This window comes from Amblyomma maculatum, chromosome 1 (assembly GCF_055883805.1).
Source record: "Amblyomma maculatum isolate TAMU_Amacu chromosome 1, ASM5588380v1, whole genome shotgun sequence".
Taxonomy (NCBI): domain Eukaryota; kingdom Metazoa; phylum Arthropoda; class Arachnida; order Ixodida; family Ixodidae; genus Amblyomma; species Amblyomma maculatum.
The window spans coordinates 165,295,678-165,320,397 of NC_139344.1; the positions used below are offsets into that span (position 1 = coordinate 165,295,678).

Genomic DNA, 24,720 nt, shown 5'->3' on the forward strand with positions numbered 1-24,720 from the left:
TTCTCATCTCGAAAGAAATATTGTTTGCTGTCTTAGTGGCACGGTGGCGCTCCCTTATCTCCTGTATCTTGGGATCATTGGCTTGCTCTATAGCTAAGTCCTCTCGGGTTCCACTTAAAAGTCTCGTGAGATTACTAGACACTGGCGGCAAGAGGTTACTCTCAAGAACGTCCTCATTCCGCGTCTCATCAAGCTCACTTTCAAGTTGACATATCTGAGATGCCTCGCTCTCAAAGTTTTCTGACCTGCTATCTTCCGCATTTACCACTGTTTTAACTGCCGTTTCCTCCGCTGTGGATTTTTCTGGAATGAGCAGTGTAGCTAGTTCTCGCGCCTTTGAACGTGTTAATGCTTGCACAACACTGTCTCCGAAAAGGATGCCCCTCTTTCGCAGTAGCATGTCCGATTTGTTGGAGAACAAATACGGATAGCACTTAGGAAGCTTTCCTGAAACGGCAGCCTCGGTTGTTAATTCGCCGAAAGGGCCCTCGATGACCACGTTCGCGATCGGCAAGCACACACTCTGTTCCTCCACTACCTGGCGGATCCACGTACACTGTCCTGTATAGTCGGAAGGCGACACATACGCCGGATGGACAACATCCATCGTTGCGGCCGAATCGCGCAGTACCTTGCAAGGCTTCCCGTTGACTACTAGGTCATGCAGGTAGGGTTCTAAAAGCTGCATATTTTCATCGCAGTCACTGACGTACGAGAAAGCAATCTTTTCTTTCCGGCAGTTGACGGCAATGTGACCCTGCTCATTACACCTAAAGCATGTGAGCGGCTTCCTAGCCTCAAGCTTTTTCTTTGTGTTCTGCGCGTTGGTCACTTCCCCACTTTTCTCACTGCCGTCCTTTCTAGGGCGTTTGCCTGAAGAAGCCTTCCTTTCTTCGTTTGCAAATCTAGCAAAGTGCCTTTTCTGACGGTTATTCACACTGAACTTGGGATTGCGGGGCCTATCCACTGCTGGGTTGCTGAATTGTCGGCGCGAAGCATACTCCTCAATAAGTTCGGCAGCTTCAGTTGCCGACTTAATTTCGCCTCGGTCCTGTAACCAATTTCTTTCTTTTTCTGGGAGGCAGTTATAAAACTGCTCCAAAAGAATTCTCTCGACTACAGCGTCCCTATCACTGTAGGAATCAGTGCTCTTTAGCCACTCGCCCAAATTAACTCTTAAATTGTACAGGAATTCAGGGTAACTCTCGTCCCTGGACTTAGTAGCTTTCCGAAAACGTTGTCTGAACGCCTCGGCGCTAAGCCTATACTTTCTCAGAAGGCAAGCTTTGACCTTCTCGTAGTTGTCCGCGTCCTCCTTGCTTAGCCGCGCGACAACCTCCGCTGCCTCGCAGGGCAGAACCGTCAATAATCTCTGAGACCAAGTGTCTCGCTGGAAGGACAGTTTTTCGCAGGTTCGCTCAAAGTTAGCCAGATACAGACCGATATCCCCTGATATCACATATGGCTGCATGTACTTTGACATCTTGAAATCTGCCTCCTTGTTGAGACGAGGTACCGCTAGCTGGGGACAATCGCCCGACCTCTTGCTCAACTCTAGTTCTAATTTCCGGAGCTCAATTTCTAGCTCCAGCTTTTTTGCTTCTCTTTCAATTTCACGCTCTTTCTGCTGTCTGAGCTGTTCCTTTTTTTGACCGATGAGGTTCCATGCTTCACTGAGCTCCTCATCATCGGTTCCCAGATCAGTGATTGCCTTTATAATCAAGGGTTTTCGTGCCAAACCACTTGTATCAATTCCCAATTCCTCACACAATAGCAACAGGTCCGGTTTCTGCAGCTTTTGTAGGTCCATGATCGCTCCGAGTGTCGGCTACTTCCAAAACAACTGTGCAAACTACCAACCTAAAGGCGTTTCCACACTCTCTTTTCCAGTTCTAAAATCTAACCCTGTTCTAGAACCTGGTCCACATCAGAAGAAAAGCCAAGCACTCACCCACACATGCGATCGATGTTCCGAGCTGCCCTCTTGGCCGATTGTTGCTCCTGCTTGTTGCTTGAGATGCCACCTCCGATCACAAGGTGTTGTGGCTTGTAGCTTCAGATCCACCTCCAATCACCAGATGTTGTGGCTTGTAGATTCAGATCCCAACGCTGGGCACCAGTTGTCGTGACGCTGGGGCTACGTCGACCCGGCCTTCACTTGGTAGCGTGCAGAGACTCGGGGTTGAAGTAGGATTGAATCTTCGAAGTTGGTGAAATATGTACAAGCAGGTTTACTGGCACTTTGAGAAAACGTATTTACAAGAATATTTACATGAAAAAGAAGGGTACATCAGCAAAATGACAAGCGTTAAGAGTTCATAGCGAGAAGCGACTGGATGAGCCGTTTACCCAGGGCCCAGAGCGACATTTCGTGCTCTGCAGCGTCCTTAAAAACCCCCTATGTCCAGCCCCTCTCTGAAGATGCTGACCAACCAAATCCAGGGCACGCCCCTCAGGTATCGGCATCCAATCGAACACATCACTGCACTGATGGTCTGAAGCACTGACTGGTCCGGCATTCATTCGTTGGGCGTGATCACTTGTTGGCGGGAAAAGCTTGGGAACGGCGAGGAGAGGAGGTACATTTCTATTCTTCAGCAAAGAAACCACAGGCTGGTTCTGAAAAGGGGTTTTACTTCTCAGAAACCCGAGTGCACGTGGCGCCGCATAGGGCTCCCAACATGGTCCCTTTTCGACAATTGCAAATCTTTCCTGCATTCCCGGGAAATCACTTAATGGCCGTATGAGTCATGCTCCTTTCTTGTCCTGCACGTCAGCGGACATGTCACTCTGTCGTCTCCTTTGGATAGGAGGCATTCATCACTGGAGGATAGTACTTCTCGACTGGAAGGGTGAACAAAAGAAAGAAAGCACTTCCTGCTATTTCCCGCAGGGGGACGTTTCTTTGTGTTTTTCCAGACGTTCTCTTGACAGGGTCAATTTGGCATTTGCAGGTTGTCCACAAAGCAAAACATGCTTACAAAACAGGATTCCTGGAAACAGGCTCACTTAGAGCCATTGGACCATCACCACATATTCACAAAACTTATCCATGCCCACAGGCGAACAATAGAGCGCGCAATTGCGGATGCTTGGTCGTAACACTACTTAGGACAGGTAGTAACCGCAGATCCGGACCATGAAAAGGAAATAATAAGAAGAATAAGATTGGGATGGAGCGCATTTGGCAAGCACTCGCAGATTATGACTAGCAGCTTACCGGTATCGCTCAAGAGGAAAGTATACAACAGTTGCATCTTGCCTGTACTCACCTATGGGGCTGAAACGTGGAGGCTAACCAAGAGAGTTCTACTTAAGTTGAGGACAACCCAGAGGGCTATGGAACGAAAAATGGTAGGGGTAACATTAAGAGATAGAAAGCGTGCAGAGTGGGTCAGAGAAATAACTCAAGTTACCGAAATTCTAGTAGAAATTAAGAAGAAGAAATGGACATGGGCAGGACATGTAGTGCGAAGAGAGGATAACCGATGGTCGCTGAGGGTAACAATCTGGACTCCAAGGGAAGGAAAGCGTAGCAGGGGGCGGCAGAAAGTTAGGTGGGCGGATGAGATTAAGAAGTTCGCAGGGGTCAAGTGGATGCAGCTAGGACAGAACCGGGTTAAGTGGAGAAATATGGGAGAGGCCTTCGCCCTGCAGTGGGTATAATCAGGCTGATGATGATGATACTGAGCAATGAAAAAATGCCGCCTTTTTGCACAAGTTCCAACTCTTACAGAAGAAAAAAACATATTCATAGCAAAAATTGCAGAACACACAAAAAAGGGAGCTGTGCGAAATTTCAGCTTTTGATCTTCGAATATTCATTATGACCATCATCATCATCATCATCATCATCATCATCATCATCATCATCATCATCATCATCATCAGCCTGACTATACCCACTGCAGGGCGAAGGCCTCTCCCATATTTCTCCACTTAACCCGGTTCTGTGCTAGCTGCATCCACTTGACCCCCGCGAATTTCTTAACCTCATCCGCCCACCTAACTTTCTGCCGCCACCTGCTACGCTTTCCTTCTCTTGGAATCCAGTTTGTTACCCTAAGCGACCATCGGTTATCCTCTCTTCGCACTACATGTCCTGCCCAAACCCATTTCTTCTTCTTAATTTCCCTTAGAACGTCGGTAACTTGAGTTATTTCTCTGACCCACTCTGCACGCTTCCTATCTCTTAACGTTACCCCTACCATTTTTCGTTCCATAGCCCTCTGGGTTGTCCTCAACTTAAGTAGAACTCTCTTGGTTAGCCTCCACGTTTCAGCCCCATAGGTGAGTACAGGTAAGATGCAACTGTTGTATACTTTCCTCTTGAGCGATACCGGTAAGCTGCTAGTCATAATCTGCGAGTGCTTGCCAAATGCGCTCCATCCCAATCTTATTCTTCTTATTATTTCCTTTTCATGGTCCGGATCTGCGGTTACTACCTGTCCTAAGTAGACATATTCGCCTACTACTTCCAGTACTTCGCTACCTAATGTAAACTGCTGTTCCTTCCCGAGGCTGTTGAACATTACTTTAGTCTTCTGCATATTGATTTTCAAACCTACCTTTCTACTTTTCCTGTCTAGGTCATCAATCATTATTTGCAGTTCATCCCCCGAGTTGCTTAGCAAGGCAATGTCATCAGCAAATCGCAGATTACTGAGGTATTCTCCATCTACCCTTATCCCTAACTGCTCCCACTCCAAGTCTCTGAATACTTACTCTAAACAAGCTGTGAATAGTACTGGGGAGATTGTGTCTCCTTGCCTAACACCTTTCTTTTTGGGAATTTTGTTACTTTCGTTATGCAGAACTATGGTTGCTGTGCAGCCATTATATATAGCTTCCAGCACTTTCACGTACGGCTCGTCTACCCCCTGATTTCGCAATGCCTGCATCACCTCCGAGGTTTCAACTGAGTCAAATGCTTTTTCGTAATCAATGAATGCTATGTATAAAGGCTGGTTATATTCCGAGCATTTTTCTATCACCTGATTGATGATATGGATATGATCGATAGTAGAGTACCGTTTCCGAAAACCTGCTTGATCCTTTGCTTGATTGCAGTCTAAGGTTGTCCGGATTCTATTAGCGATTACCTTAGTAAATACCTTATACGTAACAGAGAGTAAGCCGATTGGTCTGTAATTTTTAAGGTCCTTAGAGTCCCCCTTCTTATGAATGAGGATAAAGTTTGCATTCTTCCATGGTTCCGGTACCATCGATGACACCAGGCACTGCGTATACAGGGTGGCCAGTTTTTCTAGCACGATATCCCCCCCGTCCTTTAGCAAATCTGTAGTTATCTGATCCTCTCCAGCTGATTTCCCCCTTTTCATAGTTTCTAATGCTTTCTTGACCTCATCCTTCGTCACTGGTGGAACGTCTGACTGTTTTTCCCTGCCGCCAATCTCGTTACGGTCCTGACTACTTTGGCTGCTATAGAGATCTGTATAGAACTCCTCGGCTACTTTGACTATCTTGTCCATATTCGTGATGACGTTGCCCGCCCTGTCCCTTATCGCATACATCTGGTTTTTGCCTATGCCCAATTTCTTCCTTACCGCTTTAAGGCTTCCCCCGTTCTTTACAGCATGCTCAATTTTCTCCACGTTATACTTCCTTATATCAGCTTATATCAGCTTCCTTATATTATGACCAAATTCAAGCAAAACAATAACAAAAAAAAAATGACTAGAACCCGAAGCTGAAACGCAGCCACTTTAACGTTCATTAAAAAAAGAAAAAAAAAAGCAACGCTAGAATGTACAAATAGAAGAAAGGTTGAGCTGAACACAGTGTAATTTTTCTTGAAAGTGAAAATAACCAACTATGAAAAAATATAGGGTCATAAAATACGATAATGAGATCCTTGAAACAAGCCACTAGTTCACCTCTCTTTTTTTTTCTTCTTTTTTTTTTTTTTTAAATGACTCGACGAAGTTAAGACAGTACCATCGACGGAGTGACATCAGATGCCGCTATCGGAGGGGCACGAAATGATGCATTGCTTCAGTTCTAGAACTTTTAAGGAGATGTCCCGAATGATGATCCGCGTGCTTACGCGCGGCGTGAATCTTATTCCAGCGACTGCTGGTGCATTTCCACGACCCCCGGTGGCTTATTACCAAACCATATCCCGTAGGAGCACTCGAGCAGACGACGCTCTGGCGCGTGATTCCTTTGAGCAGCGTCACCTGGCGACAAATAATGGATATATTGTCGAAACAAATAAGAACGCTTTTAAAGAGCACTGCTCCCGTCATTTTTGTGGCGCAGTGGATTAACGCCACTCATATCTGCACTGATGCCACTGAAACATCTGTTCGACTCCTGCGTTGTAATTTTCTTTTTGAATATTTTTTTTTTTGCCTTCACCGTAATTATTTCCTACCTTCAGTGAGTGTATGTTACCTTTAGTTTGCGTTCACAGACACCATTCTGTAGCAATCGGTATGACAACGGTTACACTAAGCAATTACCTTCACCGTAATCATTTCCTGCCTTCAGTGAGTGTATGTATGTTACCTTTAGGTTGCATTCAGGGACATCTTTCAGCAATAATTGCCATTTACAGTGGGTGTATGTTACCTTTAGGTTGCGTTCAGAGAGACCTTTCAGCAATAATCGCCGTATAACTCGCTGAGAGCGTCGTCCGCTCCAGTGCGCCTATGGGACATGGTTTGGCAATACGCACCCCAGTGAGGCCAGCGCATCCCACCGAAGGAAGCTAGGAGCAAAAACGAAACTATACCGCGACAGAGCGTGCGCTGGAGATGCACTACGCGATGCACCTGCGCGGGCTGGCTACGAAGCTTTTAATGCGATAGCATCTGCAGCCTCATCGAGAAGAAAAAAAAAAAAAGAAATCGCGGTTCGTGCAAAGTCTGACGGCCGTGCCCAACGCCCCAATTATATAGCATGGAAACAAACGGAGTAGCTGGGCGTGCACAACCATAGCCACGAAGCTGTTTTGTAGAGTGGGCTAAGATTATGTAAGCCAAGCTTTTTCTCTTTTCGGATCATTCCGAATACGCTGTTACCCACCACGAAATATTGTACAGCCGCGCTAAAGATGCCCAACAAGCTTGCCTCACACTTGGTGAAGAGGCTTATAGCCGAGGCAATAAATGGCCTCGGTCGCCGCTACGCTACAAGCTCTACTGCTTCTTCGTCGCGCAGCGCTTGAGCGATGGCCAGGCAAACTGGCGGCATTTTCGTCGACATCGATTGAAGTTTTGTAACAGTATAATCTTCCTCTGTTCGAAAGAATGGGTGAACGATTCGCATCGAAGGATCGCCGCCATCGATGCCCTTTTCTGCGCCCAGTGCAGCGGGATATTCGCTCTACTGCAACAGGTCGACGCGATTCGTGTTCAGTTTCTTAAACGAAGCGATAGCCGAGGGTGACAGACATATCGAGACGCAGAGCTCAATCAATACTCTACACGTCGAGAGAATGCAAAGCCGACGTTTAGACGCATAACGTCAACGCTGTAACCACCCAACGTATTTCTTCGACGCTGTGCAGGCTTCGCAGCAGGACGCCGGAGCACAACGACCGTTACGATTAAAAAAAAAAAAAAAAAAAAAGCAAGCCTGAGCTGGATGGTCGTACACCTTTCGCCAGCAGAGATCAAACGCACAGAATGCCAACGCGACCAACGACCGCTTTCGGTCAGGGCTTAATGCCAAGACCTGATCGATTATACACCTGCCAGCCATTTGGCAGAGACCGAGAACTATAATGTCTGGCTAATGTTTTATTTCATTTTATTTTTTTTTTTTGCTGCTTCCCTGCGCACACTAGGTCAAAGAATGCCAAAGAAAAACACTGTGTAACGGTAATTAAAAGATGAGACCGGGCGAAAGTAGCTGTCTACTCCTAAAAAAACAACCCTGCCTTCCTCCCACAGAGGACAAAAACGTGGTCTTCACGAACCGCTTTTCCTCGGCGCTTTGTGCAGTGTCTCAAGGGGCAAGTTGCGACATTTAGCGTAAGCTACGGCCACGTAGACCGTATCGCGAGGGGCTCCGATGCACTTCCACTGCAGCATCCACTTCTTATTTTGTTTGCTGAGGTTCCGCGTTTCTTCCTACCGTGATACAACTGTTGCGTCATAGTGGCAATGCCAGCCATTTCTCGTTCATTTTTTTCGTCAAGGAAGTTCTCAGCATTCACCCGTGGTGTCATAATCCGTATTTACGATAAAAATTATTATTATTATTATTATTATTATTATTATTATTATTATTATTATTATTATTATTATTATTATTATTATTATTATTATTATTATTATTATCGTAAGTACGGATTATGACACCACGGGTGAAAGCTGAGAACTTCCTTGACGAAAAAAATGAACGAGAAATGCCTGGCATTGCCACTATGACGCAGCAGTTGTATCACGGTAGGAAGAAACGCGGAACCTCAGCAAACAAAATAACAAGTGCATGCTGCAGTGGAAGTGCACCGGAGCCCCTCGCGATTCGGTCCACGTGGACGTAGCTTACGCTAAATGTCGCAACCTGCCCCCTGAGACACTGCGCAAAGCGCCGAGAAAAAGCGGTTCGTGAAGGCCACGTTTTTGTCCTCTGTGGGAGGAAGGCAAGGTTGTTTTTTTAGGAGTAGACGGGGTACTTTCGCTTGTTTTTTTCTAGCATTTTGTCCTGTTGTTATACCGCTGTTGTGATTACCGAAACCTGGCCGTCAAGCGATATTCCTTCAAATGATTTCTTTCCAAATAATTACTCTGTTTTTCGTAGCGACCGCCCTGAAACAGGTCCCAAATCAAGAGGAGGTGGAGTGCTCATTGCTATTGACAGTTTTGTGAAGTGTGTTCAACGTTCCGATCTGGAAACTGTTGAAGAATGTGTGTGGCTTGAGCTCACTTTAAATCGATATGAAAAACTTTTACTTGCAGCTTTCTACATTCCTCCGAATCTTCCTCCTCCAGCCTATGATGTTGTTCTGCTCTCAATCGAACATGTTATAACCCGTCATATCAAATACAAACTTTTTATTTTAGGAGATTTTAATACTCCTGGTATCAACTGGAACTCATTTATTCCTTCTCACAACAATCATTACATATTAAGTGAGTGTAACACTCTACTTGATTTTATAGCCTTTAACTCTTTGCAGCAACACAATTTCATTGAAAACTGCTGTGGTAATATTCTTGACATCTGTCTATTGAATTTTGAAAGTGTTCGAGTCTCGAGTTCAGACATACCGCTGACTCGCTGTGACAAATTTCACCCTACACTTCTAGTTACTACTGCTGTCTCTGCCTCACCTTCTACTAATTCAGATCGGGTGAGGAATTCGCTCCGTTTTGCGTATGCACGTGGTGATTATGTCGGTCTTTTCAATTTCTTCCCTTCCGTCGACTGGTCCCTTTTAAATGACATTAATGATTCAGACAGACAGGTCAGTCGCTTCACTGAAATAGTTCTTGATGGTACATACCTTTGCATGCTCCTACGCGAAATTCCCTTCCTGGTTTTCAAGGGAACTAATAACGGCGTTAAAACTCAAGGAACGGGCCCATCGTAAAGCGAAACGCCCTGGGTTTCACAATTGGGCAGATGAGTTTCGCCGCTTGCGTTCTCTTTGCAAACGCTTGTACAAGCGGGACTACGACTCCTATCTTGAGACTTTAGATAGGAGTGCCTCAAATCGTCCTAGTCAGTTCTGGCGTTACGTTCGCAAGCGTTCCATTAAATCAGATTTGAGTATCAGTTTAGTTGACTCTCAGGGGTCGGAAATTCGGGATGTTGCCGACAGTTTTGCCCAACATTTTTCCTCCGTTTACAAACATCTACATTGTGATTCCGTTTGCCTCCCATCCGGTGCACTATCTAATTCCGTTCTCTTTGACGAGGAGTTGATAACAGAGAGTCTTAAGCGTCTGAGACCATCTTTGTCTCCTTGACCTGATGGCATTCCAGCCGCCATAATAAAAACCTTTAGTTATATCTTTGTACCAGTACTGACTGCCAGATTTAATAACTGTTTAAAAAATGCTTCCTTTCCTCGCGTGTGGAAAATGGCACGCGTGTTTCCTGTCTTCAAGTCTGGAAACAAATCTGATGTTTCCAATTATCGTCCGATTTCTCTTCTATGTGCAACCTCTAAGCTTTTCAAATTAGCTTTGCACAACGTACTTTCCTTCCATCTCAAACATATTATAGTACCGAATCAACATGGCTTCATGTCGGGTCGCTCTACTTCTACCAACCTAGTCACGTTTATGACGTATGCCTCTGCAGCAGTCCTTCAGAGGGGTCAGGTTGACACTGTGTACTGTGATATGAGCAAAGCTTTCGACGTTGAATTACTCACTCACTACTTCTTGAAAAGCTTGTACTCTCTGGCGTCGAAGTCTCACTCGTAGCCCTCCTACGCAACTATCTCCTTGATCGCTTCTGCTTTGTCAGTGTCAATGGACAGACCTCTTTCGTTTACCCTGCAACCAGTGGAGTTCCTCAAGGTTCTGTACTAGGCCCGCTTCTCTTCGTTTTTATTAATGATGTTTCATCGGCGATAAAGAACTCCTCGTTTCTTCTTTATGCTGATGATATAAAAATATTCAAGGCAATACATTCTTTTCAAGATTGCTTGTTATTGCAATCGGACATATCTGCTTTTTCTGATTGGTGTGCGAAGACTCGACTTACCCTCAATTCTTCCAAAACTAGGGTTGTCTCATTTGCTCGTAAAAGACATAGCTTTCTCTACCAATATTCTGTGAATTCTGTGCTGCTAGATAGGGTTGATGAAATTAATGACCTTGGTGTACTTTTTGACCGCACCCCCAGCTTCTCCTCTCATACTAAACGCATTGCTCAGCGGGATATGCGCACACTCGGATTCGTTGCAGACTTTCGAGAGAGCTAGTTCCATACTCCACTTCCGCTCTTAAAACTGTACCTGTCCATATGCTTGCCGCTCTTGGAGTACGCGTCGGTTGTTTGGAATGCCACTTGCAAATCGAACTTGGACAAGGTTGACAGAGAACAAAAATTTTTTTTACGGATATTTCATTATCGCTTTTCTAGCGCAACTTCCTCCTCTCGCTTCACTAGGAGCGCCCAACTGAATCTTCCTTCTCTTCATTGCCGTCGTATCAGAGTTGATATCAATTTTCTGTACAAACTCCTTCATGGCCACATTATGTGCCCTCAGCTCTTAGAGTACATCCTACTGCGCGTTCCGCGAAAGAGCATGAGGGAATTCAGACCATTTCAAATTTCTCCGTCTCTTCATTCCCATTCCCCTATGGACAGAATGCAGTGCTTATTTAACTCTTTTTGTCCTCACCTTGACATCTTCCAAAACTCGCTCTGTTCATTTATATTGGATGTTCGTAGCGTTGTATTCTATATAGTACTTTATCACATATAACTCCCACTTTCTAGCCTTAATATTGTATTTACTTCACTTTTTGCTTTTTCTCCTGTTCATGCTGTCTGTATCTTGAACTACTTTTTATCCGTTTCTTACTTATATTTCAACTTTAAACTTTATATTCGAATCTTGCTGTTCCGTGTTAAATTCTATTTCTTTATTGTATTATTCTGTATTTCTAGCCTGTGTTTTAAGTACCACGCACTTGTTGCGCCTGGAATGGTTGTTTATTTTATGTATATTTCTATATTACTGTAATAAATGTCAGTTATATGTTGTTGTTTTTGCCTCTCTATCGTTTTTTGTTTTCTTTCGTGATGTGCTCTACAATTCTCTCACTGTGTATATAAGTGATGCTACTCATTCATTTCTTCCTTTCTGTGACATTTTTCGTCTCAGTTTCAATTCATGTATTATTTATTTCTTCTTTTGTATTCTATCTGTGCGTGTAAAACCTGTGCGTGCATTTTTTTTGTATTTGTGCCGCAGCACGAAGACCACGTGGTTGTTCCTGCGCACATTAAATAAAGATTGATTATTATTATTATTATTATTATTATTATTATTATTATTATTATTATTATTATTATTATTATTATTATTATTATTATTATTATTATTATTATTGCTGTTGTTGTAATTCCAGAGCCGCCAGCACCAGGGACACATGCGCTGATTTTTCCCTATCCGTCGGAATTGATCAATGCCGGTGTGCATCCCTCACTCGTTAGTTGCTTCTAGCTCGGCGCGACGCTCCACCTTGCCCATAGCTGCTAAATGCCTCATAACTTGGAACACTATAAGCAACATGTCGGCGCAGCAACTCATCGAAGAAACGGTTGCATTTTACAAAGCAAGCATTGTAATGCTTGCACTGTAAGCCCCTAATTCCAGATAACTAACTTCAATAAAATAATCCGCAACAACCCATTGAAGGGAAAATAAACACCCAATGCGTAAACTGGAAAGCGCGCGGGCGAAGAAAACAAAAATCACGTTGTCCGAATAAACGTCCGTACGGCTAAAATCCGCTGTATAATAGGGAAGAGGGTGCGGAGCGACGGAAGACCCGGCTAGTCGCAGCAAGGATGCAGTGGCATCGGAAGTAAACGAAATAACATGGATCTGACGCCGAAACGCGGCGCCGCGCATGCCTCTTAAAAGACATACCGTGCGACCCATACGCAAAATATATTTTCGTTATTTCATATTTTCTGTATTAACAGCGTTACCTGACGGATATAACAAAGCAAAAGCTCGTCGGTTCAAGGCAAAATCAAATGTAATGCAACTTTCTATTTTCCTGCCTTCCTTACGTTATGCAGCGATGCTAAATATCCGTTCATCACGGCTCATGAACCTGACATATCCGAATCAAACCAATGCCAAGGAAATTTGCGTGAACTGCAAATAACAACTTCGACGGCACGCAACAAAACAAAATGCATGTATGATAGCAATCCACAGAGAAACCACCGAAACAAAACCGTTTTAATGCAAATCAAAAATGAAGAAAATACAGAACGGACGCAGGACAAAGTAGACGACCAGACAACTCCACTGTTCCTTCATTTCCGCTTCCCTCCCGATAAAAGTGAGCACGATGCGGTATTGGTTGCCAATCCAGAAAAATAGCATTAAAAAAAATCTATTTAGATAACAGAGCAGGCGAGGCTGCGAGAAATTGCGAAAAAAAAAAAAAAAAAACAAACAAACAAGAAACGCCGTGCTGGGATGGAAATGTTACTTCCAAAGAAAGTGTCGCAGATGGCGTGCCAACAAATGTAGTCCAAAAGGCTGTTTTTTCTCACTGTCGTGCACCCGCACTTGAAAGGAAATGCATGTCACTTAGAAACAAGAATAGGCATAATATGAGAGAAAGCGGATGGCGCTGTTGGAGTTCACGACAGATCTTCCGTTTACGAAAAATGATGTGCTTCTTTTCTCTCTCTTTTTTTTTTTTTTGCACTAGCTAGGTGTACTGAGGCATGAAAGGTTCACTATTAATAGAAGTAAGCGTGCTCGGTGCTTTACAGAAAGTGCCCCATACGGTCACGTGACCAATCACCTCATATAGCCATCTCCTCTTTGGTCCGCAGAAAGAAGAAAGACGTTTCTTATTTTTTGTTCCCGCGTAAACAGCTCGATTTTTGCATTTCTCCTTTTTAGCAGTTCTGACATAAGGAAATCTTGCTATTCACATATATTTATTGTGTCAAGTGCTAACCTGATAATCCGATGCACCTTTTGTTGCACCGCTGGGTTGTTGCCGAAGCTGGGAGGGACACGTGGCAACGTCAAAGCTCCCCAGCCGTCATGAGCGCTGCGATGAAGACAAGGTACGGTCAGAAAGTTGTAAAACAAGCTGCACAGTTTTTCAGAATCTGAAAGCGTATACATAGAAGACAGCTTGCTCTTCCTGCCTCCTCTACCCCCCCTCCATCTAAATGTTGGACGACTGCTATCCGCGAGGCACGCAGTGAAGTGCACGCGATCCATCGCGCTGACGGCGACACACGCGGGTCCGCGCAGCAGCACACCAGCGGCAGCAGCCACCAAGGCCAAGCCAGTGCTTGATCAGACGCCCGTGATCTCGGCAGCGTTTTCCATCATTCGCGCCGCCGACGAGCACCATCAGTCACGCAGTGCGTGTGCGAAGCGACCGTTTCCCGGTGCCTTGCCCTCCATTGCGTGGCTTTCGTTAGTTCGCGTTTGTATCCTCGTCCTCTGCGATTCGACCATGCAGAAAAATCCCCACCACGGCAAGCAGTATGAGCCCGTTAGCTGCAGAACTTGCCGCACATAGCGCAATGCGGTGTAAATGTTCCGTGCTTTCAGTTGTACGCAGTCGGTTTCCACGAAGGTGTCTGGAGAGTTTGCATACGTATAAAGCGACAAGAAAAAGAAAGATCATGGAGAACAGCAGCCGCGGAATGCCCCATTTTCTCCGTGGCCTAGCGATGCAGCAAAAAATTTAATGCATGAGCAGAGTTGCGATCTCGGCTCGCGCGAGCACGGGAGCACGTGGCCTCGCGTGCTATCAGCACAAGCTTTGCAAGGCCCATTTAGCCGAGTACCAGGCCAGGGGAAAGTTGTGTCCATTGTATATCACCGGTGGATACCCACTGGCGACACTAAAGACCGAACACCGCATCTCCCCATCGTAAGACAGGTGCTGGAGGGGTAGAAATATGATCGAACCTCCTGACAGAGCGTTGGGAGTATTTTTTTGTGTGTGTGTTTTTTCTGTTTTTTTTTTCTTTTTTTTTTTTTTTTATTCCCTTTATTGTCGGCCCCTGCTAGCCGTTTCGGCCGCTCTTCTCTGCTGGATACCACTGCGTCCCCTGCATATTCTCGCTTCTCATTTAGGCGGTTAAACTGGTTTCATCTTCATTCGTGTATTCTGGCCTAGTTAAATTGCGAACGGGGTGATGCCCGTCCAAGTGATCACGATGACGTTGATGATCGTATAGGGCGTCGGTCGAAAGAAGAGCGCCAAGCTCCTTCGTCCGCTCGTCCGGCGACACGTTGCAAGTTGAACTCTTGAATATAAAGGCCGTTAATTCAAGACAGGGCCAAAGACGCACAGGGAAGATGAAGAAAGGCAGTTAAAACGATGACAGTCCAGGGGCGGCCGAGACCCGGCGCGCTCCCCCCATTTCGCGCCAAAACGTCCCCTTAAATCAGTTTTCCCAGGTTTTGGGGGAACCTCCTACATTTCGATCACCGTCAAGCTTCTGATGGCCAATCCGATCATTTAAGATCAACCTAAATGGGCCAATGGCGTGTCGGGGCTAACGAAGATTTTATTTTTTCCGCCCCACGCGTTTACTCGAAACCGTCGAGCGTTTCAATACATCGCTTCAGCCCCCCGAACAGACACGAAAAAGCACTCAACGAACAAAAGCATCGCGCAGCAGGAGCCACGCGTGCGATCCAAGGAGCAGTAGCGGTAGTAGCGGTCCCCATCCCGTCTCCATTTCTGGGACATCCGCGCGCCGTATCTTCGAGGGCCATAAAACAGTTCTCAGAAATAGAAGGGCTCGCTTGTCTTCGTCCGAGTCGCACACCTCGACACAAAAGACTCAGCGCTCCGGCGATGGCCATTCTTTCACCGCGGGGTGTCCCGCCGGACGCACACAACAGAGGGGGACTAAATCAGCAAGCAAGGGAAGGACGGGGAACCGGGGCGGCCGGCAAACTGAATTAGGCGCTGGAGGCTCCGATCCTAACAAAGGTTTTCGCAGGCACCGTACTCCATTTTGAGAAAGCATGCAATCACGGAAACGGAATTAAACAGCGTCGCATTTTACTCCTCTAGTCGCACATACTGCAGTCGCCATTGGAAGGCGCTCTGCGCACGCCGATTAGACGGACACGAGACTTGTAACTGCGGCGTCCGAATAAAGATTCAATACACCATAACCGTCAGTCCAATTAATGTCCCATTGATGTATGTATCTCGAGCCTTGGTTTTCCTCTTCAAGGCAGGCCTTGTCGTGTTCCAGACGGGGCGAAAGTAACAATGGACATCTCCAGGCCAATGTCACTGTTCTGGTCAGGAGGAGAAAGCATGCGGGTTGTGACCGCGAGGTGCAGGGTCTGCGACGCGTAGACAGAGGCGTCTGTAATCGGAAGGAAGCAAGGTGGCGAGGAACGCATTGCCGGCAAAAGGGGACCAGGCGCGCCTTCGAATTTCTTGAGAACACACGCGGTCTGCATACATTTTCGCAAGGGCACACATATGCAAGCGTGCCGTGCGCTAAATAAAAAGAAAGAAAACAGTCTCTATATTGCGACCGCTCGCGTCCTCTTCATAAGAATACGCTACAAGATCCTCGCTTAGCTTTACGGGGCAAGCAGCACGAACATTCGCTGACACCGCAGATAAGGTGTCTTGAGGCAGTGCTACCTATTACAGTCTGATATTGCGTAAGGCCGTCAGAATGACGTTGTAGTGTACGAAGCTGCCATTGGGTGCTGCTGAGCCGAATACAGCTCAGGCCATCATCGCGCAGAACGAAAGCGAAAGGGGGGGGGGGGGTGCATAGGTTCGGCCAAATTGAAGTCGCCTGCCGTCGATGATTGGTGCGCGCCGAGGTGGGAGCGGCGTCATTGCGCGAGAGCGGAAGTTCCCGCCAGCGTCACGGCGTAACGTCGCCGATGCGAAAAAGCAGCGCGTATACCAGCGGAGCGCATCCAAGGCCGTCCGTCCTTCCTGCTGGCCTGTTCCACTCTTCTTCCTGAGAGCAGCAGTCACTGGAGAGCGCGACCTTGGCGGGCGAAAAGGAAAGGCACCAGCGGCGCGTCCTGGGAGAAATCCCACGTTCGCCGTTGTACGCGAATCGCCACGTGACAACGTCCAAAATGAGCGAACGGCGGGAGCGTTCTCTGGTTCCTAGAAGGGGGAATCGCGATGTCGCCGCCGCCGCGCTTCCGTGAGCGGCCAGCACCCGGGAATCGTTCGCAGGGTCAAGGAAGAACGGTAAAATTAAAGGGACACTAAAGACATCCAAAGATGGTATGAATATCTAATAAACTACATTTGGTGACACTGTCGCCGCATATCCGGCAGCAAAAAATCGAATAATTGCTGAGATATTGCGATAAGAAGTTGAGGTTTTTTCTTGTTCCCGCCGGTCGAATTCAAACTGTGCCCTCCGACTACGTAGTCGGAGTAGAGTGACGCACACTATGACGTAAGCGGAGACTCCGTGATAGCTAGCGAGCCGGCGCGGCCCGCGGCGTCGCATTCCCAAGGGCCAACATGTGGCAACAACGTACTCGCAATGACGGCCACAGCCGAAATAAATAAAACGATGAAGAGAGTAATTTACCGAGCGATGGGCCCATAAAGGAAGAAAAAAACAAACAAACATAGAACGCTTGTAATGCACAATACTTTACATGTTTCTCAAGCTTTTGCGCTCCTTCTTGCACTGTGCATAAACAAACCAAGCCCTCGGTCATCGCAACGCTTCCCGACATGTTTACATACAAATAAGATTTAGTTACCAGCAAAATAGTGTCCTCGCTGCTGCGCTTGTCAGTTTTGAAGCTTCGTCGCACTTTTTTCCTTCAAGGTTTGTGCTACAGCTCCGTGTTGAGCGAAAATTACGTCCACGGCAGCAAAGCATGACCGAAGTGCCGGCGCCACTAAATTTGCCAGCGCTGTGAAATTTCACATGTTAAAATGGATCCAGTGCACAATATAGTGCGCATAGGCGTCCAGAACATTAGTTGCAAGTCGTGAGAGCAGGCAGCATGCGCCGATGGTCAAGAAGTTGTAATTTTTAGACCGGCAGCAGAAACATTTTATTGTAAATGGGGCCATGACATAAAGACCAAAATATTTTCAGGATTTCTGTGGCGCGACGTAGCCGAGGCAGAAATCTTGAAAAATTCTGACGAAATCCTGAGAAATTCTGATGAAGGTGTTAGCTAAGAGATTGCAATACATTATAAAAGATATTGTTGGGCCTCATCAAACATGTGGAATAAAGACCAGAAGCATATTTAATAATATTCATGTAGCGCGTAGTGTGTTCGAGTGCTGCGATGCTCTAAACAGGAGAGTGGCCATGGTTCAAGTTGATTTCGAAAAAGCATTTGATCGTGTGTCTCATGAAATATAGTACTGTTTGTTGGAACATATTGGTGTTGGTGCCGTTGTATTGAAAGGAGTTAAAATGGCTTATGCACGTTGTTCTACACGCCTTATGATTAACAAAGTGTTATCTGAAAGAATTGATGTAAGAGCATCTGTGCGGCAGGGATGTCCACTGCCTCCTCTCCTCTTTGCTATATATTTGGAACTATTGTGTAGAATGGTAATTGCTAACGAATACATCCATGGTTTTAAGCTGGGAGTATGTGAAGTGAAAATATTGGCATACGCTGATGATGTGGCGCTTTTTTGTGAAGATCGCGAAAGCGTTTCGGAAGCTTTGAAAGTAACACAAAGGTATTGCAGGCACACTGGTAGTGCTGTTAATTTAAAGAAAAGTCTCGGAGTCTGGCACGGGGAATGGGAAGAGGAACCGGAAATTTTCTGTGGAGTAAGATGGGCTACAAAGCCCGGAGTTTATTTGGGAGTCCCATTGGACAAATACGGGGAAAATACGAATTACTGGAATGAAAAAGCGGAAGAAATACGGGAAAGGACGAAAGGATGGATAGGACGTAACCTCTCTATTTTCGCCCGTGCGACTGTATGCAATGCCTTTTTGGTGGCAAGAATAATGTATTTACTTCAAGTATTGTATTGTGCTCGAAGCAATATACAAAGGTTCCATCGTGTATTTGCGGTCTTCATTTGGTCGTCCAACTGGGAACGAATTAGCAGAGATAATCTCTTTCGGCGAGTTAAAGACGGAGGGTTGTCTCTAATGCATCTATACGTGCGGCAGATGGTTTTAAGGTTTTGTTTCCTACGTGACCAAAAAGATGCATTCCTGAGAACCTTTATGCAAATCATGCTATCCAGTGCAATTCCAGAGTTTATAGTCTCATCATGCTCTGCTCGGAGATACATTGTGTCACGCTTCCTGCGAGAAGTGGTGTGGTCGTTCAAGTTTTTGCGCGTGAGGTACTCTCTAGAGTATTTAACGACGGTACCACCTAAGCGACTGTACAAGGATCTTATTTCACAATTGTTCCCAGCTCCATTGTACAGAACCTTATACTGTGAAGGCCCAGGGAAAGATGTGCTCAAACGAGTTAAAAACATGACTGTTGCACCGGGCGTAAAAACATTCTTTTTTAAATTGCATACAGGAACCCTCCCAGTCAAAACATGGATGGAAGAAAAGGGCCTTTTTGTACCTTGGGGCTCAAACTGTCTACTATGTAGGAAACCTGAAACAGTTGAGCACGTGTTCCTGGATTGTTGGGATGCGGTGTTTTACTGGGATGTGTTACAAAGGACACTTAAAAAAGACCTGCCATTGACGCCACGTGGAATTCGGTACTTGACAACTATTAATGGTGATTTTCAGTATGACCTCATCATGCTATTGGGCCTTCACAGTATTTGGAGGAGTAGGATGGCTTATAGACACTGTGATGCCGATGCACGATCTGTATGTGATTATTTTGTTGAACAAGTGTATAAACTAAAAGAAATTTTGAAGCAGCAAGACGCTGCTGCGGAGGAGGTCTTGAGTCTGATGGGCGAACTTGTGGTAATGAAAGTCCATTAGACGCGGTTGTCAGCCAAGCGGCATGGCAACCACGATCTTTTACTGATGTATTTGTACCAATTCATGCAATAAAGAAAAAAAAAGCGACGTAGCCGAGCGGTTAGGCGTTAGCCGAGCGTTGCGAAACAAGCAGTGGCGAGTTCGAATCTTACAGCTACTGGCGATTCTTTTTTCTACCAATCGATTTTTTTTTTATCTTTTGCAATTTTATTTTTAGTTTTTACTTTTTACCCAAGGCCCTTTTTTCGACGGGCGACGAGCGCAATATATCGACTCTCTCCTTGGCATGAGCGGCAAGTATGCCCCTTTTGTTTACGACGCCTGCAAATAGCACGTTGAAGGTCTTGTTGACGCAGTATGTTGGTCAGATGTGCCATGATTTAGTGAACAATTGAATGATAATGCGTTTTTCCTTCGGTACTTAGCATATGTATGCTTTTCGTGGCGTACGTAGCTGCAGTCGAGCGGTCAGGTCGCAGTCGAGCGGTCAGGTCGCAGAAGAAGCGGCGACGGCGGCGATATGTTGGCGCAGAAGTGTGAACGAAGGGAGCGTGTCGGCGGCAGCGGATTTCGCTCGCTCGTGCCTCCGAATGCTCAAATGGGAACCATCACTGCTGCTCCAAGCTCGTAATTCAGGCGCTGCAGGTCCGAACAAACTATCCGAGTGCGCACGAAATGCCTGAGCCGAGACATAACCAAAACTGAAGTGGCCGCCTGTGGCGCCTCCAAGTATATATATTTGCCTTGCAACGTTTACGTTGTCTTTTCACCGTCGTTTGCGTATGATAAAAGCGTGTTATTACATTCGAGACAAAACCTACGACCGCATTCAAACGGGCAACGTAGTTCGCATTTGACAGCCTCCGTGATCCCTAGCGCGTCACGTGATTTGTAGTTGCGCGTTTCGGCTGTGGCGGCGATACCTGTATTTCTGTTTTTCCTCTTTACTACCTTATAACAGCTCTGTTTTCAGTAAGAGTGGATTTTTTGTAATCGGGAATTGGCATTCTATCGATGCAAGCCCACTTCAGTTTTCTCTTTAGTGTCCCTTTAAGACGGAGCGCTCCATAGGCGTGAACTTATTCCTGACTGCGAAATAAAAAAAAAAAATACCACAGAAAGCATGTCGGGTTAAACATTTGCACGCGGAACGTCGGTACCATTCGACAGGACTAAAAAAAAAAGCTACAACAGAGGGAACGTTGAGCGGCCCGTTCAGCCTACCGCTAGCTCCGCCTTTCACTTGGAAGTACTTTCATTGTCCCCCAATTCCTTAGTGTGCGTCTTACGATCGATATTTTGAGGAAATACAATTGCAAACCTCGAAGATGCTGCCAGTTCGTATGTGCTTGCTATACAGCAATCTCGTCTCTCCCTCAGGTCTACCTGGTTTTTACATCGTTCTGTGAGCACCTGACTATCTGAGGGAGTCGACCTGTGTGAGCGATCGCTCCCCAGCGTTTGTGTTTAAAAACGCAGTTGGGTCCACGACCACGTGAGCCGCAAGTAATTCTGTGCAAACGTTCCTGGAGCAGTTACCACTTCATCCGTACCGGTTCTCGCAAACGACAGCTTACGAACCAGAAAGGGAAAAAAAAAAAAAACTTCTACACATTGTCCATTTCCACAAGCAACAAGCATGTCGAAACCACCTTAATTGCTTCTTTTTACACGAATACTCAACAAAGCTAAAAAACATGGTGTGTTTTAGAGGCCTCAAAAAACAAGCGTTCAGAAAACTGAACGTATAGTTCGTTCCCGCTCGAAAAGCTGTAGAAGATGGATAAACGGCACATAAGCTTTATGACTTCAAATCTTCAAGGCAGAGAGAGCACAAAGTATTCGCTAAATTCTCGGATCAAGAAAAACGGGACACCTTGCTCAACTACGACGCTGCACAACGCCTTTACGACTCCTTTCTTAATCGTCTTGGAACTATGCCTAAAAGAAGAAGCTAGGTTAAAATTCAATAATTTGAGCAGGAGCTATCAGCGGGGATCATAGCTATCGAGCTATCATCTCGGCAACCCGCTCCGATGTTCTTCCAGCATCTTATTACTCTCTATCCAAGTCTGCGCTTTGAATTTAACTGCCCGTATAGCCGATCTGTATGTAACCGAAGTTATTCTTAACTGCTCTGGATGATTTTGAAGGTCATATCGCCCTTCCATTGATAGATAAAATCACTGCGTAGCCAGCGCCCCAGAATTGGATTATTTGATATGACTGCACAGTTTGGACCAATTTAATTAATTAGCTCTACTGTAATTTCGCCAATACCTTCTGTTGCGTATTTATGAATATCTTACTCCGTTTTCATTTTTTTTTTCTTCCTGTTAGTCTCCTTACCTTTATGCTTTCCTGTGCTGCTTTTCTATTCAGGGAGATCACGTTATGCACGACTTTCCTAAATGACCCAGCTCTAATTAATTTATTGACTTCACAGTGTCGTCCGTTCTAAGCAGTTTTCCCCGCCATCTTGGATCAGTCCCTGCTCTTTATTTTTGTTCTTTTTACCCAGATACCTTATATGATAATAAGATTTTATTATCCAGATTTCAGCCATCCATCGATCAGCGGGCTGCTTTATTTCACTTTGTACGAAGATCTGTGCTTCCAGTTTCTTTTGTCGTTAAGATGACCATTTTTTCCTGCTTTGTCTTGATAAAGTTACGTCTTCTTTGCCTCCCTGTCTTTCGCTCGGAGACGACCCTTATATTTGTTCGGTGACCTCCTTAATTTCCTTATTTCGCCAAATATGGCTTACACTTTCCTTTTGCGGACAAGACATTTACTAAAGTTTGCCTTCCCTTTCGTGCTTCCTAATTCTGTCTTGGAACATTTCCCCTCTCCATATATAGGCTGCTCCTTATTTAAGTCTTACGAATAAATTTTTGGCGTGTTGGCACAGCAACCCCTTCCCATCCTTCTTCGTTGTTCCTTTGCACCCCTCCGTCAACTGAAGGCCCACTCTATAGGTTGTGAAAATCACCGATATGCTACTCTGTAAATTTTTGTTCGATCTGCTAACACGTGCACTGATAACAATCGCTGCCTTCTGCGTACAATTAGGCCTCCGTATTTCCCCGTGTGAGTGGCGTTATCCTTTACCTTGCTTTGTATTTATAACGTGATCGGCTTTGGCAGCGATGCGCTATTTTTTAGCAGGGCCGCAAGGTTACGTGACGCCAACCACACCGATATACACCTCCCTACCCGGGCGAAGGATCGAATTTCGCCCAAGTATAGCGTCTTTACAACGCGTCGAATGTTTTCAAAGCCACTTGCTTTTTGATACGGTAAACCGTTGCTTCCCTACGACAACTATACACGTCAGAGCTGCTATGTGTGAGAGCGTGTTATTTTACTGACGCGTTTTCGTTGACCCTTCACACGCGGGAATTATTTGCGTCACCAATGCAGCTGCAAAGCCTCGCCATAAGCGGCAACAAAACAAACTACTGAGTCCTAAGAGATATCCTTTATACGTGTGTGTGCAAACACGAAAGAAAAACTTGTTTAATGTGGCTGTTTCTTCCATCTTACAAACACGTTGCGCCGTTAGAGTCGCTAGCCTGCTTTTCCCTGATAGCTGCTCCATGAAACGATCGTCGTGCGGAGATATGAACGAACAAAATGTTTTAAACCACCCTTGAACTCAAGCTACACAAAGCGTTCAAGATACCGCATGCCACCACAAGATGCGGCGAACAAGCTCTATAGCTATTATGTGCCGCCAATCTGCCGTTAGCTGAATGCTTTTTTTTTTTCTTCTTCTTTGCAAGTAAACGGATACAAGACAACGCCCGTCTCGAAGAGCACAGCTGATGAGACTCCGACGCGGTGCAACCCAGCCTTTAGGAACTCCATACTTAAGGAAAGTGTTACCACTTTTCTCAACATCTTCGGGTTCATAATTGTATTACTAAATTACATATGCATAGCGATTACAGCGTTTAGTAGACGTTTAACATGGTGTTATCAGTCTTCCTGTATTTGAGACACTTCATTAGCAAGTGTTTACCAATTCGACAAGGTGCGATATTTCAGACAAGGGATTAAATAACAAATATTCCCCACCTGACTGCAGCTGTGTGCGACAAAAAAAAAAAAAAAAAAGCCTTATAACTTTTCTCTTGTAACAGTGACGCCCTTTATATTATATTATATATATATTTGTGTGTGTGTGTGTGTGTGTGTGTGTGTGTGTGTGTGTGTGTGTGTGTGTGTGTGTGTGTGTGTGTGTGTGTGTGTGTGTGTGTGTGTGCGCGCGCGTGCGTGCTTGCGTGCGCGCGTGCGAGAGAGAGAGAGAGAGAGAGCTTGCAGCTTCGAGAGTGCGAGGCGAATGCCGTTGAGGGTTTGCGATTGTGAATTTTCCGCGCACAATGGATGCAGTTCCAATTCAGAGAATCTGAGGCGAAAGATTACGCGCTCCTTTCTGCATCTAGCCTTTCCTCCTCGTCTCTTTCGAGGCTCCTTTAATTATCAGACTCGGTACCTCTGCTAAGTTCGCTGGACCGCTTTCCTCATATTTCAACAGCACCTGTCCACTGACGGCGAAATGCACTTCACTAGACGCAGCTGCAGAAATCTGCGAGAGCCAACGGCACGTGTACTGTTACGACCGTGCATCATCCGCACTTGCGCGCTCTATTGTTCGCCTGTGGGCATGGATAAGTGCTGTGGATATGTGCTGTTGGTACAAGGGCGCTAAGCGAGCCTGTTTCCAGGAATCCTTTTGTGTAAGCCTGTTTTGCTTTGTGGACACCCTGCAAATGCCAAATTGACCCTGTCAAGAGAACGTCTAGAAAAACACAAAGAAATGTCCCCCTGCGGGAAATAGCCGGAAGTGCTTTCGTTCAATTGTTCACCCTTCCCGTCGAGAAGCGCTATGGTCAAGTGAGGAATGCCTACTGTCCAAAGGAGACGACAGAGTGACACGTCCGAATTGACGTACAGGACAAGAAAGGAGCAAGGTGATTACGGCCATTAGAGGATTTCCTGGGAATGCAGGAAAGATTTGCAATTGTTGGAAAGGGACAATGCTGGCAGCCGTATGCGGCGCGCACGTGCACTTGGGTTTCTGAGAAGTAAATCCAC

General features: G+C 45.7%; 1 protein-coding gene across 9 annotated transcripts in view; it reads right to left on the reverse strand.

Moving 5' to 3' along the window:
• Positions 1-24,720, reverse strand: part of Baldspot (elongation of very long chain fatty acids protein baldspot) — a 171,936-nt gene that overhangs the window by 67,646 nt on the left and 79,570 nt on the right. For 5 of the 9 annotated variants that reach the window (XM_084589509.1, XM_084589507.1, XM_084589511.1 and 2 more), the window contains exon 2: positions 13,647-13,742. The exons of the other annotated variants lie outside the window; for them this stretch is intronic. The gene's annotated coding sequence lies outside the window, so the exon portion shown is untranslated. The remainder of the gene's footprint in view (positions 1-13,646; positions 13,743-24,720) is intronic. 9 annotated transcript variants of the gene reach the window in all.